The sequence below is a fragment of the Gorilla gorilla genome, chromosome 3 (assembly GCF_029281585.2).
Source record: "Gorilla gorilla gorilla isolate KB3781 chromosome 3, NHGRI_mGorGor1-v2.1_pri, whole genome shotgun sequence".
NCBI classification, from domain to species: domain Eukaryota; kingdom Metazoa; phylum Chordata; class Mammalia; order Primates; family Hominidae; genus Gorilla; species Gorilla gorilla.
In genome coordinates this window covers 194,075,551-194,096,760 of record NC_073227.2, presented here as the reverse complement: position 1 = coordinate 194,096,760, position 21,210 = coordinate 194,075,551, and the positions used below count along the sequence as shown (strand labels likewise).

The following is a 21,210-nucleotide window of genomic DNA, read 5'->3' as shown; positions in this document are numbered from 1 at the left end:
CAGGGGAAGATGGGGGACAGATAGGCAATATCTAAAGAGTACAGGGTTTCTTTCTGAGGTGATAAAAATGTTCTAAAGTTGACTGTGGGCCCGGCATGGTGGCTCATGCCTATAATCCCAGCACTTTGGGAGGCTGAGGCAGGCAGATCACTTGAGGTCAGGAGTTCAAGATCAGTCTTGCCAACTTGGTGAAACACTGTCTCTACTAAAAATACAAAAAATTAGCCAGGCATGGTGGCATGCACCTGTACTCCCAGGTACTCAGGAAGCTGAGGCAGGACAATTGCATGAATCTGGGAGGTGGAGGTTGCAGTGAGCCAAGATTGTGCCACTGCGCTCCAGCCTGGGCCACAGAACAAGACTCTGTCTAAAAAATAAAACATAAATAAATAAAAATAATAAAGTTGACTGTGGTTATTGTTGCATGTATCTGTGAATATACTAATATCCACTTAATTGTACACTTTAGATGGGAAAATTATGTGATGTGTGAGTTGTATTTCAATAAAACTGTTAAAAAAAAATCTAAAACTAAGTGACAGAAAAAAAGGATTCCACAACCTATCAATATCTATTCAAGTTTCTTGAATCAAAACAGGCAAGATAATCTAAGACTGAAATGTTAAGCGGAGGGATTCTATCTTATGTGTTCTTGGTGTTAGTCCCTTGTTTGCCCTCAACTCATTCCTACTCCCCTGGCAGAAATTGTGTTCTGCATTCTCTGTTTCTGTGTTCTTATTTGATGCTGAACTTTGTGACTCATGGATCCACAGAATTCTATTAACTTGCCATTACTAATTTTCGATTTTAAACATAGCTATGTCAGGTTGTCAAAATATAAATTTTTATTATAGAAGATTATACTTATTGGGGGTAGAGAGGACAAAATCCTGGCTTCCCAAATATAGGGGACACTTGAACAGCATCAATTTCTGCAAATGCTCTTATGTTGTGGCCAATTATACAGGACAAAGTTTATGCAAACCATGACTTTTTGCAGTTGTTGGAGGTAACCAGTTTTCTCTGCTTTCTGAGACATGTGCTAAGATCGCCAATGAATTACTGAAGAGTTTTCATTTCTCTGTGTAATACATACATTGTTTTACATAAACTCAATTTCACCTTTCTGGTCTATTTCCTCTTTTAAGTGTAACAGGAATTTGTGAGCCTCCCAACCCTTTCCTAGGGGCGGATGTTTTAAACAACATGAGGCAATCCAGAAGTTTGGCCTTACCATCTCTCCTGCAGATATCCCTCTGCTGTCTCTGGCATTCTGGGTTTCTTGGCTGCCACAGTAGCCTCTGTTTCTTAACATCTCCAGAGACTGTCTTCTCTTGGTGCTGGAGAGAGTGTAATGAAGAAGCCTCCTTCCTTTACTTTTCCCTTATTCCCTTGACACTTCAGCCTCTTCAATGGGAAAACATCAGATGTCATGGAATATATAATGTGTATCAAAAAGCAGTAATAATGATAACAGGAACATTAATACAAACACTTATTGAGCACCTACTGTATACCATTAACTGACACAGACTGCCTCTGCATGTCACGGCCTGCTGGCTGAGTCCTGCTCCCATAGTGTCAAGCTCCTGTCATATGGCCCTTCCCAGGCAGCCCTTCCTGTTGTTGGGTTCTGGTAACCACTCCCTCCCTTACTCCACTTCAGCCCTTGGGGTGGTAACACCTGCTCTACCAGCCCCAGAGATTGCACTAACCCCTTGTGATTTCTCCTTTTTATTAAAATTTCCTTCAATTTTCCTGTTACGAGCATGCCACTTATTTCCTGCCAAAGCCCTAACTGATGCAGTCCCTTGGGTGTTCCCCCATTCTTGACCTGGTTCCACCTGAGTTCACACCCATGCCTCATCTGGCTCATGGCCAAACTCAAGTTGACTGTGAGCCCGGCATGGTGGCTCACGCCTATAATCCTAGCACTTTGGGAGGCCGAGGCAGGCAGATCACTTGAGGAGAGGAAATTCTTTAATTAGCAGAACTCTGGTTAACACCTGCAGAAAATCTCATCTTCATTATTGTGCCTAAAATAATCAGGTCCAGATTCTTTTCTACTCTGCCTGGAGGGTCTGGCAGCATGAACAAAAGACCGTAGTAGCTTTAGTGGCCTCCTGGAGAACATTACCAATTGTCACTGAATTACTTTGATTCCGAATTTGGGGAGTTGCTCTCCCACGCATCCTCATTCATAAATGAATTGGGATTCATAGTCTTGCTTCTTTGGATTTATGTTTCTGCTTTATCTTTTCCTCCAAAATTCTAAATATAGGAGTAAATACAGAGTCCTAGGGATGACCTTCAGGGAGGTGCCTAATATAGTTTTTGAAGGGCCAGGAAGTCTTCTTGCAGGAAGTGACAGGGGTTGGCCAAGTCAGGAAAGGATTTTCTAGGTGGAGGGAACAGTGTGTGCAAAGGCACAGAGGCAGGCGAATGCATGAGCAATTTGGAGAAATGCAAGACTGCATGGTTCCCAGGGCTTATCCTGTACAAACATCCTCAGGTATTAAGGATGAGAGATCAGGTGTGTTGTTATTAAGGCCACATTGGTTGTGTATTGCTAGCATGTATTGCAGTTGATTAGTGCCTGGGGTGAGTAACCATCCCAATTTGCCCAGGACTGTCCCAGTTTTAACACTGAGATTCACATGTCCCAGAAAAGCCCTTAGTTCCAGACAAACTAAGGCCATTGATCACTGTATACTGTTACAGCAGTTGTTAAATATTTTGGACATCACCCCTGCCTTTAATATATGTGCAATCATATATATAATGTATTACATACACACACACACACATTCTTGAGTCCTTATTTTACAAGGTTATAGCTTTACATACTCTTCTTTTAGTTTTGAGCAGGATTTCTACCTAGATACTGCATTCTCATGTATCATCTAAGATGACCTCCTCTCCCCTTGACAGTGTAAAGTATTTTTCCATACATGTAGTCTCTGAGGCATCTTGAACTTTCCTTTCCTGCTATCAGATGAGATCCCCTCAAGGATCTTTGAAGAACTCTCTTCAGACTTTTCTGCTTAGAGGAAATTCCTTTTTAGCCTCAAAAGATAGCTGGCTGTATTAAAAGAAGTGCTGCTATGACTGGAATGTTTGAAGATTGCTCCAGAAATTGTGGCTTCGTTTTAGTTTTAATTTTAGTTTCTGAATTACGTATTTAATATAGACCAATTTGCAAGAATAGCAGATATCCCAGCTGATTTCTGTAGCAGGCAGAAGTGTTCTTCCTATCTGCTGTTCTCTGAGCCAAACAGCTGTGCTTTGAATCTGCTCCCCGGGCAGCTGCCTTATGCTGTGACCCTCCCAGCACACTTCCTGCTTGATTGCCACACCTGGAAGCCCAGAATGTCACTGGACTGACTGAAGCAGGCAATGCATACCACAGAGAAGTCTGTCATTGCTCCTTCCTACACATGTCTGAAACTTACAGACATCGAAATGATTTGCCAAAATTTAAATGTCTACATAGAATTGTGGTAGGCCTGCTTAATGGTAAAGGCATATTCTATGTTTGAAAAATGTTTCACTTTGTTGTAGGCCGAAGCATTAATCTGTAACTCTATGAGTTCTGGTAACTTATCTCCAAGCTTGCTACGTTGTTGTCATTATTATTATTATTATTGTTTTGCTGGAAAATCAGCTTTGGAAACACAGCAGGATGAATAACGGCCCAAGTTCATGTCCCAAGGAATTCATGCTCCACTGCTGTCCCCAGAGTCACATTTCCCATGTCTCAGCCTTTGCCAAATCCATACCAACAAAAAAAAGCTATACAGTTTCCTCTACTCTGGTCTGTTATATCTGCTAATGATTTATTAGTTAATTCACCAAATATTCATGAAACTCTCCCATGTGGCAGACACTGACAGGAACATCCCCACCTCTGCTGTCCGAATGTTCGTGGCAATTCCAGACCACCTTGGGAGGCTTGTATTTTGGGGAATATACGAATCAACCCACATTACATATTTCCAAGTTCCATCCCTATTTTTCAGTGTTTTTGAGGAGGAAATCTAAATACAGTACCTCAGATCATGAAAAAATTACTTTCTTTCCATTGGAGCGGTATATTTTTAGAGTTTAAAAGGGATTTGGCAAACCTGTGGTCATACTCTTTCAAGGCTGTCTTTTTCTCTTCATTTCCATGGACTTTTACCTATCTATGGTTATTTGCCTCTCTGCTTTTCCCTATTATTCCTGGAAGGCAGGGCTGGGTCATATTAATTGTAGAATTCCCAACATTTGGTTAGGTGTGCAAAAGATGCTCAAAAGTCAATTGGAAAACAATTGCATGAATCACTTACCCCAGAGAGGTAAGTGATCTGTTTAAAGTCAAAAACTAATTGGTGGTTTCTCTGTGTACCCCAGTAACGTGTAATTAGGACCATATAAGCCCAGTAATGAGAAGGCTCAAAGTCAGCCCAACCAAGACTGGGTGAAAGGCATGAGTCAGACAGACACGCAAGTCTGGACAGACAAGCCAAGTGAACATGAATTATTGCCTCCTTATAATAAAAGGACCTGAAAAATTGAGGATTTATGGGTGGAGTTGAATGAAATGAAAAGCAAATAAATGCCTGGCCTAATCTGTGAAAGAAGCAGGAAGAATCTTGAAGAAAACTGATACTCTGCATTTTTTTAATCAGAAGGTTAAGGAGAGGAATCTGCTAATCTGAAAAAAATTTTGATATGATGCCATTTTTGAAGCAAAATCATATATACATAAAACAAATTGTGTAAGGGTAAAATCATATATACATAAAATCACATATACATAAAACAAATTGTGTATTAGTCCGTTCTCATACTACTATAAAGACATACTGGGTAATTTATAAAGAAAAGAGGTTTAATCATCTCATGGTTCTATGGACGATACAGGCTTCTGCTTCTGAGGAGGCCTCAGGAAACTTACAATCATGGCAGAAGGTGAAGGGGAAGCAGGCACATCTTCACGTGAATGGCAAGGGGTGGGGTTGGGGGAGGAGGTGCTAACACATTTTTAAACAAGCAGCACTAGGGGGATGGTACTAAACCATTAGAAACCACCCCCGTGATGTCAGTATATGTATTAAATTTTTAATAGAGATTGTCTTGGGGATAGAATTACTAAGTACTTTGCTGAGTATTTTTTTTTAACTTTTAAATTCAGGGATCCATGTGCAGGTTTGTTACATAGGTAAACGAGTGTCATGGGGGTTTGTTGTGCAGATTATTTCATTGCCCAGGTATTAAGCCTGGTACTCATTAGTTATTTTTCCTGATCCTCTCCCTCGTCCCACCCTCCACTCTCCAATAGGCCTGTGTGTGTGGTTCCCCTCTATGTGTCCATGTATCCTCATCATTTATCTCCCACTTGTAGGTGAAAACGTGGTATTTGGTTTTCTGTCCCTGTGCTAGTTTGCTAAAGATGATGGCCTCCAGCTCCATCCATGTCCCTGCAAAGGGCATAATATCGTTCTTTTTTATGGCTGCATAGTATTCCATGGTGTATATATATCACATTTTCTTTATCCAATCTATCATCGATGGGCATTTAGGTTGATTCCATGTCTTTGGCATTGTGAATAGTGCTACAGTGAACATATACATGCATGTGTCTTCATAATAGAACGATTTATATTCCCTTGGGTATATACCCAGTAATGGGATTGCTGGGCTGAATGGTATTTCTGTCTTTAGGTCTTTGAGGAATTGCCACACTGTCTTCCACAATGGTTGAACTAATTTACGCTCCCAACAACAGTGTATAAGCATTCCTTTTCCTCAGCAACCTTGCCAGCATCTATTGTTTTTGACTTTTTAATAATAGCCATTCTGACTGGTGTGAGATGTATCTCATAATGGTTTTGATTTGCATTTCTCTAATGATCAGAGCTTTTCTCCATATGATTGTTGGCTGCATGTATGTCTTCTTTTGAGAAGTGTCTGTTCATGTCCTTTGCCTACTTGTTAATTGGGTTGTTGTTTTTTCTCGTAAATTTAAGTTTCTTATAGATGCTGGATATTAGACCTTTGTCAGATGCATAGTTTGCAAATATTTTCTTCTATTCTGTAGGATGTCTATCTACTCTGTTGATAGTTTCTTTTGCTGTGCAGAAGCCCTTTTGTTTAATTAGATCCCATTTGTCAATTTTTGCTTTTGTTGCAATTGCTTTTTGCATCTTCATGAAATCTTTGCCTGTGACTATGTCCTGAATGGTATGCCTAGGTTGTCTTCCAGGATTTTCATAATTTTGGGTTTTACTTTTAAGTTTTTAATCCATCTTGAGTTAATTTTTGTATATGGCATGAAGAGGGGTCCAGTTTTAATCTTCTGCATGTGGCTAGCCAGTAATCCCCACACCATTTATTGACAGGGAATCCTTTCCCCATTGCTTGTTTCTGTTGGTTTTGTCAAAGATCAGATGGTTGTAGGTGTGCGGCCTTATTTCTAGATCCTCTATTCTGTTCCACTGGTCGATGTGTCTGTTCTTGTACCTGTTTTGGTTGCTGTAGCCCTGTAGTATAGTTTGAAGTCAGGTAGTGTAATGCCTCCAACTTTGTTTTTTTTTCTTAGGATTGCCTTGGTTTTTCAGGCTCTTTTTGGTTCCATATGAATTTTAAAATAGTTTTTTCTAGTTCTGTGAAGGATGTCAATGTTAGTTTAATAGGAATAGCATTTGCATTAGTCTATTCTCACGCTGCTAATAAAGACGTACCTGAGACTAGGTAATTTATAAAGGAAAGAGGTTTAATGGACTCACAGTTCAGCATGGCTGGGGAGTTCAGCACCACAATCATGGTGGAAGGCAAAGGAGAAGTAAAGGCACGTGTTACATGGCAGCAGACAAGAGAGCTTGTGTAGGGGAACTCCCCTTAATAAAACCATCAGATCTTGGGAAACTTTTCACTATCACAAGAACAGCATGGGAAAGTCCCACCCCCATGATTCAATTACCTCCCACTGTGTCCCTCCCATGACACGTGGGAATTATGGGAGCTACAATTCACGATGAGATTTAGGTGAGGACACAGCCAAACCGTATCAGCATTGAATCTACAAATTGCTTTGAGCAGTATGGCCATTTTAATGATATTGATTCTTCCTATCTATGAGCATGGAACGTTTTTCCATTTGTTTGTGTCATTTCTGATTTATTTGAGCAGTGGAGTGTAGTTCTCCTTGTAGAGATCTTTCACTCTCTTATTAGCTGTATTTTATTCTTTTTGTGGCAATTGTGAATGGGAGTTTGTTTATGATTTGGCTTTCAGTTTGACTGTTGTTGGTGTATAGAATTGCTAGCAATTTTTGCACATTAATTTTATATCTTGAGACTTTGCTGAAGTTGCTTATCAGCTTAAGAAGCTTTTGGGCCGAGACTGGGGTTTTCTATATATAGGATTATGTCGTCTGCAAACAGGGACAGGTTGACTTCCTCTCTCCTTATTTGAATGCCCTTTATTTCGTTCTCTTGGCTGATTGACTTGGCTAGAACTTTCAATACAATGCTGAATAGTGGTGAGAGAGGACATCCTTGTCTTGTGCCGGTTTTCAAGGGGAATGCTTCCAGCTTTTGGCCATTCAGTATGATGTTGGCTGTGGGTTTGTCATATACAGCTCTTATTATTTTGAAGTATGTTCCTTCAATACCCAATTTATTGAGAGTTTTTAACATGAAGCGATGTTGAATTTTATCTAAAGCCTTTTCTGCATCTATTGAAATAATCATGTGGATTTTGTCTTTAGGTCTGTTTATGTGATGAATCACATTTATTGATTATTGAGTAGTGTATGTTGAACCAACCTTGCATCCCGGGGGTGAAACCTATTTGATTGTGGTGAATAAGCTTTTTGATGTGCTGCTGGATTTGGTTTGCCAGCATTTTGTTGAGGATTTTTGCTTTGATGTTCATCAAGGATATTGGCCTGAAGTTTTCTTTTTTTGTTGTATCTCTGCCAGGTTTTGGTATCAGGATGATGCTGGCCTCATAGGATGAGTTAGTTTTATTTCAATTTTTTGGAATAATTTCAGTTGGTATGATAACGGTTCTTCTTTGTATAGCTGGTAGAATTCAGCTGTGAATTCATGTGGTCCCAAGCTTTTTTTTTTGGTTGGTAAGCTATTTATTACTGCCTTGATTTCAGAACTTCAGGGATTTAATGTCTTCCTGGTTCAGTCTTGAGAGGGTTTATGTGTCCAGGAATTTATCCATTTCTTCTAGATTTTCTACTTTATGTGCGTGGAGGTATTTATAATATTCTCTGATGGTTGTTTGTATTTCTATGGGTTGAGTGGTAATATCCCCTTATAATTTCTGATTGTGTTTATTTGAATTTTCTCTCTTTTCTTCTTTATTAGTCTAGCTAGCAGTCTATTTTATTAATTTTTCAAGAAACCAGCTCCTAGATTTGTTGATCTTTTGAATGGTTTTTTGTGTCTCTATCTCCTTCAGCTTAGCTCTGATTTTCGTTATTTCTTGTCTTCTGCTAGCCTTAGGCTTTGTTTGCTCTTGGTTCCCTAGTTCTTTTAGTTGTGATGTTAGGTTGTTAACTTGAGATCTTTCTAATTTTTTATGTGGGCATTTAGTGCTATATATTTCCCTCTTAACACCGCTGTAGCTATGTCCCCAAGATTCTGGTATGTTGTATCTTTGTTCTCATTAGTTCAAAGAACTTTTTTATTTCTGCCTTAATTTCATTACTTACCCAAAAGTCCTTCAGCAGCAGCTTATTCAATTTCTACTTAATTGCATGGTTTTGAGAGAATTTCTTAGTCTTGAGTTCTAATTTGATTGTTCTGTGGTTCAACAGACTGTTATGATTTCAATTCTTTTGCAATTGTGCAGGAATATTTTACCTCCAATTATGTGATCAACTTTAGATTAAGTGCCATGTGGCACTGAGAAGAATGTATATACTGTTGTTTTAGGGTAGAGAGATCTGTAGATATCTATCAAGTCCATTTGACCTAGGGCTGAGTTCAGCTCCTGAATATCTTTGTTAATTTTCTGTCTCGATGATCTGTCTAATATTGTCAGTGTGGTTTAAAGTCTCCCACTATTATTATGTGGGAGTCTAAGTCTCTTTGTAGGTCTCTAAGAACTTGCTTTATGAATCTGGGTGATCCTATATTGGGGCACATGTATTTAGAATAGTTAGCTCCTCTTGGTGAATTGAATCCTTTATCATTATGTAATGCTCTTCTTTGTCTTTTTGTTTTTAATCTTTATTGGTTTAAAGTCTGTTTTCTCAGAAACTAGGATTGTAACACCTGCTTTTTTCTGTCTTTCCATTTGCTTGGTAGATTTTCCTCCATCCCTGTATTTTGAGCCTATGTGTGTCACTGCATGTGAGATGGGCCTCTTGAGGACAGCATGCCATTGGGTCTTCGTTCTTTATCCAGCTTGCCACTCTGTGTCTTTTTTTTTTTTTTTTTAAAGACGAAGTCTTGCTTGAGTGCAGTGGCGTGATCTCAGCTCACCACAACCTCTGCCTCCCAGGCTCAAGCAATCCTCCTGCCTCAGCCTCCCAAGTAGCTAGGATTACAGGTATGTACCACTGCCCCAGCTAATTTTTGTATTTTTAGTAGTGATGGGGTTTTGCCATGTTGACCAGGCTGGCCTTGAACTCCTGACCTCAGGTAATCTGCCTGCCTTGGCCTCCCAAAGTGTTGGGATTACAGGCATGAGCCACCACGCCCAGCCCTCTGTATCTTTTAATTGGGGTATTTAGCCCATTTACATTTAAGGTTTGTATTGCTATGTGTGGATTTGATCTTGTCATCATGAAGTTAGCTGGTTATTTTGCAGACTTTTTATGTGGTTGCTTTCTAGTGTCACTGGTCTGTGTACTTCATGGTATTTTTGTAGTGGCTGGTAATGGTCTTTCCTTTCCATATTTAGTCCTTCCTTCAGGAGCTCTTGTAAGGCAGATCTGGTGGTAATGAATTCCCTCAGCATTTGCTTGTCTGAAAAGAATTTTGTTTCTCCTTCACTTATGAAGCTTAGTTTGGCTGGATATGAAATTCTGGGTTGGAAATTCTTTTCTTTAAGAGTGTTGAATATTGGCCCCCAGTTTCTTCTGGCTTGTAGAGTTTCTGTTGAGGGGTACACTGTTAATCTGATGGGCTTTTCTTTATAGATGACCTGGTCTTTCTCTGTAGCTGTCCTTAACATTTTTTCTTTCTTTTGACCTTGGAGAACCTGATGATTATGTGTCTTGGGGGTGGTCTTCTTGTGGAGTATGTCACTGAGCTTCTCTGCATTTCCTGAATTTGAATGGTGACCTGTCTAGCTAGTTTAAGTTATCGTGGATAATATCCTGAAATATGCTTTCCAAATTGGCTTCATTCTCCCCATCTCTTTCAAGTACACCAATCAGTCATAGATTTAGTTTCTTTACATAATCCCATATTTCTTGGATGCTTTGTTCATTCCTTTGCATTCTTTTTTCTCTATTCTTGTCTGCCTTTCTTATTTCAGAAAGACAGTCTTCAAGCTCTGAGATTCTTTCCTCTGCTTGGTCTATTCTGCTGTTAGTACTCGTGATTGCATTATGAAATTCTTATATCGTGTTTTTCAGCTCTATCAGGTTGATTACGTTCTTCTCCGTACTGGCTGTTTTATCTGTCAGCTCCTGCAATGTTTTATCATGACTTTTAGCTTCCTTGCATTGGGTTACAATGTGATTCTTTAGCTCAGTGAAGTTTGTTTTTAATCCATATTCTGAATTCTACTTCTGTCATTTTAGCCATCTCAACCTCAGCCCAGTTATGAACCCAGCTCTGAACCCTTGCAGTCATTTGGAGGAAAGAAGGCTCTCTGGCTTTTTGAATTTTCAGTGTTCTTGTGCTGATACTGTCTCATTTTGTGGACTTATCTACCTTCAATCTTTGAGGTTGCTGACCTTTTGACATTTGGTTTTTTTTTTTTAACAGTCTGGCCACTTTACTGTAGGGCTGCTGCAGTTTGCTGGGGATTCACTCCAGTACCTAATCACCTCAGATCTTCTAGTACCCTATAGGTATCACCAGTGAAGACTGCAAAACAGCAAACATGCTAGCCTGACCCTTCCTCTGGGAGCTCTGTCCCAGGGCGGTACAGACCAGTTGCTGGCCCAAACACACCTGTAGGAGGTGACTGGAGACCCCAGTTGGGAGGTATCACCCAGCTGGGAAGAATAGGATTAGAGACTTGCTTAAAGAAGCAGTCTGGCCGCTTTCATAGAGCAGCTGTGCTGTGCTGGGGTACTGCTTCCACCCATGACTGGCTTGGGCTCTCGAAAGCCTGGAGGCTGGAATGGCTAAGTTGCCCAAACAGTAAAGAAGGCAGCCCACCCCTCCCTCTGGGAGGTCTGGTCCAGGAAATTTTCAAATCTCTAGCAGCCAGAAAACATCGGTGGGGGTAGCTGGAGGCCCCATTTGGGAGGTCCTGCCCAGTGAGGAGGAACAGGACTGGGGACCCACTTTAAGAAGCAGTGTGGCCACACCAAGGAGATGGAGGTTGCAGTGAGCCGAGATCACACTACTGCACTCCAGCCTGGGCAACAGGCTCTCTGTTTTGAGACAGAGCGACACTCTGTCTCAAAAATAAATAAATAAATAAAACAAAAATAAATAAATAAATAATTAGCTGGTTGTGGCAGCTCATTCCTGTAGTCCCACCCTGGCTACTCGGGGTGGTTGCTTGAGCCCAGCACTTCAAAGCTGTAGTAAACAATGATTATTGCTACTTCACTCCAGCCTAGGAAGCCAGGCTGTTTTAAAACAAAAAGCAAACACTACATATTGTTTTGTAACCTCTTCTTCTCCATCCCACTGATTAAGTTTTTTGGACATCTTTTTGTGTCAGTAAATATAAACATATATTATTTTCAATTGCAATATAATATCTAACTGCATAGAAGTATTATAATTTATTTCACTCAATTCTCTTGGTAGGTGTTTAAATTAGTTCAGACATTTAGACTGTATAAACAACACTCCCTCAAGCACCATTTTAATTATACCTTTGTCTTCTTACCTAGGTATTTCCTTTGGACCACTTTTTGGAAGTATACTTGCTAGTTCCTTTCTAAAACTTCTGGTTTTTCTCTTATGTTTCAGAAATTCCTTCCCCTACTGCAAGATTATTTTATCAATGTTCACTTTTATTAATGTCTAATTTGAATGTTTTCATTTTGTGTATATAAATCTTTAACCCATCTTAAGTTCATTTTGGAATATAACATCAGATGGGAAATCTAACTTAATTTAGAAAAGTGGTTTTCCAGTTTTCTTGTTGACTACTGAAGGGTCTGTTCTTTTCCTACTGTTTTGGAACACTTAAAAAATTATATTCTAAATTTATATACATATATTGGATTTAATTTTTGGATATAGCATTTATTCAATCCATTTATTCTGGATGCAGTACCACAGTGCTTAAATTTTGTAACTTTACAATAGATTTAACACACAGTCAGGAAATCTCCCCTTATTCTAGCTTGTTTTAGGTAGTTTCCTGTATGTGTTATAGGAATTTCCCTCTGTGATCCCCAATTTTTAGTAAAGGTCTTCACACCAATAGCCTTGTGTTAGTGGTCCTCTCAGGAATAATGGGATTGGGAGTGTCCGCCTTAAAGAAGCTGGTGCCAGAAATGGAACTATGTGCAGAGGTAGATAAGCAAGGAAAGGCTGGAAAGTTTAGAAAAATTGAAGAAGGCATAACATTGACTTTGAAGGAAAGAGTGAATCCAAATGCCTGTAGATATTGAGGACCTAAAGCTTATATATATTATGCATTTCATGTATATATAAAATGTGTTTATTTGAAATACACTAATATCACACTATGTTCGAAATTTTTATGTTCTGCTTTTAAAAATTACCATTATTTTAGAGCTATTCTCTCTAAAGTTATATTTTTATCCTTAATAAACTTTATTTTTATTGGTTGCATAATATTCCATCCATGGATATTGCATTATGTCATGATGCTTCATAAAGTTGCATAACAACACTTCATTATTAATGTCTCATGTAGGTTAACTGCAGAGGAATAATCTAAAGTTAATTCAGTCTGTGCCTAGAAAATATAATGTTTCACCTAAATTGTTTGATTTAATGGTTCTCAGGTTTTTTTTGGCTTTTTTGTAGATTCACTCTTGACAATTAAATGTGCTTGAGTGGCTCTTATTAATTTACAGGTCCACCCTAGTTATTTACCTTCTGTAACTACTTTTTGAGTAATCAGCATAATGTAAGTACTATTTAATCCTCATTCTTCTTTCACTTCAGAGATCTGGTGTTTCATTAAATGGCTAGGAGTGGCCATATAGCTATGACTCAGGAAACACTTTCATGTTTACAGAAATACGTGTTTAAGACATTTAATAATCCTTGACAAGAGCATTGTGAAAAAGTTCTCCCCATTCTCTGAAATATTATTTTTAATAATTTGTTTTTAAAGTTTGAAGAGATTTTTAAAAATAAACACTATCACCCCTCAGACAGGGTAAGTGATCTGCATGATTTAGAACTACAATACAGGTCCTCTGTTTCCAAGTTTAATGATTATTTTTCTCAGATTTTCCTTTTGTATAGTGAATCTTTGTATCCCTTGCATAAGCCCTACTTAGGCATAGAATGATGGATTTTATATTCTAATACCATATTTATGATGTATATATATGTTTACAAGTGATATAGGCCTACCTTTTTATTTGTATTATGTTTTCAGCTTTGGTAACAAAATTATATGCCAAGTTTAAAATATTCTTTACGTTCTGGATTTATTTATATGGCACAAAATGATCTGTTCTTTATTTGGTAGGCTTGCCTTAAAACATCGGGTGTACTTTTAGGGGTGTCATTTGTTTTGTCTGTAAAAATTATTTTGTAGTTATTGATACATTAAGCTTTTATTTTCATTTTTATTTTTTTGAGACAGAGTCTTGCTCTGTCGCCTAGGCTGGAGTGCAGTAGTGTGATCTTGGCTCACTGCAACCTCTGCCTCCTGGGTTTAAGCAAATCTCCCTGCCTCAGCCTCCCAAGTAGGGGATTACAGGTGCCCGCCACCATGCACAGCTAATTTTTGTATTTTTAGTAAAGACAGGTTTCGACATGTTGACCAGGCTGGTCTTGAACTCCTGACCTCAGGTGATCCGCCTGCCTCGGCCTAAGTGCTGGGATTACAGATGTGAGCCACTGCACCCAGCCTGTTTTGTTTTGTTTTGTTTTTACCAGTTTTTGAGTCAGTTTTTTCCCTTGGAAATAATATATATTATCTAGCTTTTTAGATTTACTGGAGCAAAATTATTTTTTATCTTCTCTTATAATTAAAAAACATTTTTGTTTTTACCTGAGGCATACTCCATTCTAATTTTTAATGCTGTTTGTGGTTGTGTGTGTGTTTGTGTTTTCTCTTATTTTCTTGTCAAAACTTTATTTTATTGGTCTTCCAAAGTATTAGCTTTTATTTATATTAAGAGAAAGAAGGGTGAGGGGAGAGAGAAAGAGAGAACTAATATAAACTAGAACAAACTTACTACCTTTTTTTGGATCTATTTGGTCTCCCTATTTCTACAAGAGATGTATCACATTCTCACATAATTATAAAAGTTTCAATTTCTTATTGGTTTTTCTATTAGCTTTTGCTTCATAGGTTTCTCAGCTGTGCTCACAGATGCATAAAAGTTTACTACTGTTACGCTATTTTGTGGCTTATATCTTTTATAAATGTAAAATATGCCTTTTAAAAACTAATAAATGCTTTTTTCTTTAAATTCTGTTTTGTCTAATATTATATTGCAATACTTCCTTTCTTTTTGCCAAAATTAGTCTGTTACATTCTTTTTATATCACTTTATTTTTCACCTGTTTTTGTAATTTTGTTTGCTTTAAGGTCTGCCTACACTATAGCTGCCTGGCTCATATCATAATTTTATTTGTCTTATTGCAATAAGAGAAATATGAAATAATAGAGATCAGTCAAAAGCCCACCTACTCATTATTTTATATTTTATACAATGCTCAAATAATATCTAGGTTCTCTGGACTAAATTGTGTTCTCCCAAAATTCATATGTTGGAGCTCCAATACCTGAGGTGATGGCTTTTGGGGCGAGGCCTTTGGGAGGTAATTAGATTTAGATGAGGTCATGAGGATGGGGCTCCCATGATGGGATCTGTATCCTTAGAAGAAGAGGAAGAGAGACCAGAGCTTTCTTTCTCTTCACCATGTGAGGACACAGCAAGAAGGTGGCTGTCTGCAAGCTGAAAGAGTCCTCACTGGGGAACGTAAATGGAAGGCACCCTGATCTTGGACTTCCAGCCTTTAAAACAGTGTATTGTAGCAGGCAGAGCAGACTAATATGCTGAGACATAGTCCACTAACACATTATTACAGCTCTCTGCCTGAAGATGAAAATCTTTAATCAACCGTAATGATCCTAAATTCAGAGTTTAGCATTACCTGCTCAGTGATTGCAGAGTGGAGGGACAGACCACAGACAGGGCTTATTCTCAGCTAATATAAATAGGTAACCTGTTTTGTGTGTTTGGAAGCTCTTTGGATTTTTAAATTTTGTCTTTGGTGTTCTGAAATTCCTCCATCAATGTATTTCAAATCCTACTAGAAATTCATGAAGACATTGGCTCTGGGAAATTTTCTAACAATGCTTAGTTTGATTTCCTAACTCACTAATCTACTCCTCAGTTATGTCCATTCTGCAATTAAGTCCATCAATTGAGTTTTTAGTTTGTCAGTTACATTTAAAAGTTTTCACCAATGCAATATATTCTTAAATCTCTGAATACAATAATTATGCTTATGTGGTAGATCCTCTGTAGGTTCACAACCTTGCCTGTCTCTGTCCTAGGTGTTGGAATTTATAGTCACATTCATAATTCTAGCCGAGTTTGTTGATACTGTCATTTTTATGTCTTCTACTTTTTACTTTGTGGTCTGGAGCTTTAGCAGTTATATTGCAACCATTAGTGTGGTAGAAGAGGGGCACAGAAAATGAGGAGAGTAGTCAGCCATTCAACACAGCTGCCTAATTAATCACCAAGAGCTTCTTAAACACCTCCCACCCTGTCCACTGGCCACTAAGTTCCCCAACACACCTGACCACTTTTCTTGGTAAGATAATCCTTTGCATGAACTGTGTCTACCTTAATGATGTTTTCTCTTACACATAATAAGATTTGTAGGTTTTTTCTTGTATAGTTACTTGGAGAATTGGATTTGGTTTGCTTTCTATTTCCAGAAATGGCTCGAAAAACTTTTTCTGATGATGAGACTCTAGGTTTCTGGGCTTCTTTGGATTTATTTTTTTAAACTAGGTATTCTCAAACTTTAGCCTGCATCAGGATCACCTGGAGATCTTGTTAAAACCTACCCACAATGTTTCAGCAGATGTGGGGAGAGGCTGAAGAAATTTACATTTTTGTGTTTCCAGATGATGCTGATGCTGCTGGCCTGGGGAACCACACTTTGAGTGTCACTTTAAAAAGTCATATCTGTTACTTAATGGACCTTTGGAAAGACAACTCTGCATATGTGATTGGTTTTCCATATTGATTCAGTCTCATAAGTTTGAATCATTTTAACAAATTTTATTTTTAAAAATCCAAGATTTTTATAATGAGTAGTCAAAGCTCAGAGGAAAACCAAATATAATGTTACTTTCAAGTTATAAATATCCTTCTCCATGTTTCTTACCCGTTTAAAATTATTCCAAATATTTCACTCCTCATAGCCCCTATTGTCTTCTGGAACTCAATGTTTTCACATAATTCAAATTTTGAATGAAGAAAAAAAAATCAGTGTGTGTAAGAACATTTAGTATCTTTATATTTAAATATGTGGCTTTATAGACAAAGAATAATTTAGATTTATAAACATTATTTCAGAAACTTATACTTCTACAGTAGTTTTTAAAAAGTGCTATGTGTCAGGTACATTTCTACAGCGTTGTCTGAGACTGACTCAGATAATTTAATCATCTCCTGAAGCCAAACCACTCACGATTTTCCCAAAGTAGCCACTAGTACCTAAGGAATCCAAACAGATGAGGGAAGCTAAATATATATTGCTTCCTTTAGTCTCATATCCTGTTTCTCCTTTCTTCTTCAGAATTCATTTTCAGGCCCAGGCACATGATTATGTACTAGTTTTCAAGATTAAATGTTCATATCTGCTTTATACTATGTTTTTGAGAATGACTTTACATGCATGAATGCATTTACAAGAATTACTTATATGCGTGTATAGGATCATTAGGACATAAAATACAACAAGAAACACATTTATTAGCTTAGATAGTTTATTTTAACCATGAGACTTCTCTCCTACCTTATAAACAAGACAGCCCTTCTTCTTCCTGAGTCTCCTAAACTTAAATATTTGAATGTGCTTTGAGATTACCTTATTCCCACTACCTGTCATCGAGTGCTGAGCTCAAACACTGGCTATGTTAAGCTCTAAGTACTTTAATTTAAATTTGCAAATAATTATTACCTCTTGAATTTGAAATGCACACATTTCTTTAAGTGCAAAAATCACACTCAAGTGAATCAGCTTACGTATAAATATAAACAACCTTAGAGTAAAGGAAATCTAAATAAACCAGTCCTGTATTAGCTGTAATCTGAACATATCACATATATATTTTAGGCTGCAACATTCCTGCTACAACCTAACAACTAAAAATACTATCTATTTGCTTGGGGGTAAGTTATGACTGTCATGGGAACCATAATTTTGAACCTGATGTTTGTGGGCATAAATCTCAGCCCTGCTTCCGCCTAAGCCTTTAACTTAGGAGGAAAAATGTTTTAGAGGCTTATTTGCATATTGTAACAATAGCATTTGGCCTGACTCTGGTCTATTGTAGTTGCTGTCTAGGTTTTTTCAGATACAGCTGGGTGTGAAGGTATCTCCTCATATAGGATGCCAACTTGATCTCACTGCCCTTCAGCATGGGCATTGCTTAGATTGCAGTATCAATACACAGAGAAGGACAGATTGAATGGTATTTGATGTTCTAGAATTTTCTAGGGAAAAGAACTGGAGAAAGAAGAGAAATAACCTCTTGGAAGTCTTTATATACTATTGGTATAAAGATAGTATTTATCTTGGGAAAAGCTTTGAGCATAATTGGAAGTGGCTTTCCGTTGTATTTTGAGAGTTTAGAGCACCTAGCTGTGGCCCTGGAAAAGAGGTTCAATCTGTCAGAACAGCAGTGTCCTCACCTGTGAAATTGTAGCAGGATGAGCCGCAGACAAAACTCCTCAGACAAGGACTTAAAGAAGGAAGGGGTTTATTCGGCAGAGGCCATCGGCAAGACTCCTGTCTCAAGAGCCGAGCTCCTGAGTGAGCAATTCCTGTCCCTTTTAAGGGCTCACAACTCTAAGGGAGTGAGCGTGAGAGGGTCGTGATCGATTAAGCAAGCAGGGGGTAGATGACTGGGGGCTGCATGCACCGGTAATTAGATCGGAACAAAACAGGACAGGGATTTTCACAGTGCTTTTCTATGCACTGTCTGTAATCTATAGATAACATAACCGATTAGGTCAGGGGTCGATCTTTAACTACCAGGCCCAGGATGTGGTGCTGGGCTGTCTGCTTGTGGATTTCATTTCTGCCTTTTAATTTTTACTTTTTCTTTCTTTGGAGGCAGAAATTGGGCATAAAACAATGTGAGGGGTCATCTCCTCCCTTATTCCCCCACTTTGAGACTCTCACTCAATAGTGGGAGTTCTCGCTTTCATTTTTACTACCTATGTCTTCTTGCAAGACAGATCGATAGCGATTCATATAGTACACTTTTTGGTGAACTAAGGTAGCGATGAAGCTTTTTATCGTTTGAAGAAGTACAGGTAGCAAACGAGGGAGCAGTAAGCGGGTTCCTATTACTATTATAACTCTTATTATAAGAGTTTAAAATCCTCCTAGCGCTGGGAACCATTTTCCAAACATGGCCCCAGGATCAAATCCATGCCACACTTGCACGGGCACATGGGCCAGTTTTGTCATATCTCTAACTATATTTTCAACTACTTGCCCTTGATTATCTATGTGTAGGCAGCAATTAGTAAGGTTAAATTTCCTACAGGCCTCTCCTTCAGCTGCTAGCAAGTAGTCTAGAGCTAATCTATTTTGATAGATAGCATTTCTCATCTGAGTTTCTTGCCGGGCCAGAATAGTCAAGGCTCTGCCGGTTTTATTAGTGATTATTTTTAAGACAGCTTGTAACCGTATGATTCAGTTGATCATGTAAATTGGGGTCTGGTATTCCCACGAGCCGTCTTGTGCCTAAGTAGCAGGCCTATAATATTGTATGGTTCTCTTAGGGGGCCATTTATCATTTTTTCAATTTCTTATAGCTATGCTTCTCTTTTCGCAGGAAGCATAGATAGGGAAGCCCAGGAGTTCACCTGTTTTTATGGGCAGTAGGAAGAAAGATGGTTTAATAGTGCCAATAACACAACTACCTGCCTGCTGGTCAGGTAATTTGGCATAAGCTCTATGCCTACATATCCAGTATAATCCAGTGGGGGCTGTCCAGTCGCGGTGGGACTCCGGGTGGGTCTACATGGTTTGCAACTTTGGGAATTTACTAAATTCTCTGTGTGATTTGAACTCCACCAAGTGACTGTTTTTGTGGTACCATTATACAGTTTCTGTCTCAGACAACTAAGTCGTCCTACGGGGTGAGTGAATTCTTTTCCTTCTCTAGCTATGCAATATTGTCCAATAATTGAGGCTTTTAGGACTTAGAAATTATCAGGGTGATTCTTTTGAGCCAGGAATTCATCAGGAACTGGGTCTGTAGGTATACTAATTCTCGGGCTTCCCATGGCCATTGATCTCCTATTACATTTCCTCCACATACATAACATGAAGTGACATTGAGAGACTGGGCTACATGCTCGGCTAATTGCAAAAACAAATTTCTTGTTTTTCCTGGAATTTCTGGTACTGGCACATTTAGTTCATCATAGAAAGTTTGAAACACTGGCTCAGGAGAGCGTTTGTAAACTTCTCGAACTAAGATATTTACTCGAGGATCCAGTCTGGCCCCATCGATTCCTAAGGTCACACGCTTCTGTTTTTTCCAGCGAGGATCAAGGGGATTGGTTATTACTAGATCTAAGGGGTTACATTGTCCCTTAGTACAGGAAGGGCCATTTTTTCCTTTCTGAAGGTGGACTGGATCCTTTTCATTTTTTTTTAATCCAAGTGGCCTAAATGACACAAGACCAGTGTTTACATTTATTTCCACACAGTCCTAATTTATGACAGATGTACTTATTTTCTGCCATATAGCCTCTTTTCTAGTTAAGAGAACCACACCTTATTCCTAACTTATTACTGTTAATGACAGTACAGGCATCAAATTTTAAGGTGACTTGTTTGGGCACCCCTTTTTCTTCTGTTTTGGCTAACACTTTACTCGTATCGTTTATGAGCCCCCACCAGTCCTCAGTCCTTAATCTTATTTTTAAAACTGTGGTCATGGGAGGCTCAGATGGATCATAACACACATCAGGTTGGTCATTTCCTGGGCTACAAACCTTGTGTAGATTAACATTATACAAACAAATTCTTTTTAGAGTTCCAGTACACTTATAATAACCATAAAATAATAGGACCGTAGCAACCTTTTGTCCTACCTCACTGACTTGATGTATACACTGGGAACAGTCCTCAGTCTGAGGAAGGTCAGTTGAAGTCCTTACTGTAAAAGTCCAAATTTTAAGGAAAATGAGTCCCACGATGAGTTTTCTCATGCTTTGGCCATGCATGGACCAGTCAGCTTCTGGATGTGACTGGAGCAGGGCTTGTCGTCTTCTTCAGAGTCACTTTGCAGGGGTTGGCAAAGCTGCTCCCGTCCACGTACCGCTCACAGTCTACTGATGTTTAAGGGTGGTCTCGGAGGTTGGGCCTGCTAAAATAAACTGAGTCCAACACCTCTACACAGCTATGTTCAACTGGGCTCTCTGATACCAGGAGCAAGGTGATAGGGTTTAGGGTGTTGCAAACTTCAATGGTTATGTGGGGATTTTCACATAGCAAGCTTTGGTACTTGGTTAAGCTAGTATTTGTTTACCAATGATGTCCTTTGGTAGTCATTAAAGTTACCACAGCATGGGGGGCCTTTATATTCAGGTTTTGCCTAAGGGTTAGTTTATCTGCTTCTTGTGCTAACAGGGCCGTT

General features: G+C 38.7%; 1 long non-coding RNA gene across 4 annotated transcripts in view; it reads left to right on the top strand.

The window, feature by feature from the left end:
* Nucleotides 1-21,210, top strand: part of LOC109026440 (uncharacterized) — a 207,138-nt gene that overhangs the window by 42,371 nt on the left and 143,557 nt on the right. The window lies entirely within an intron of this gene.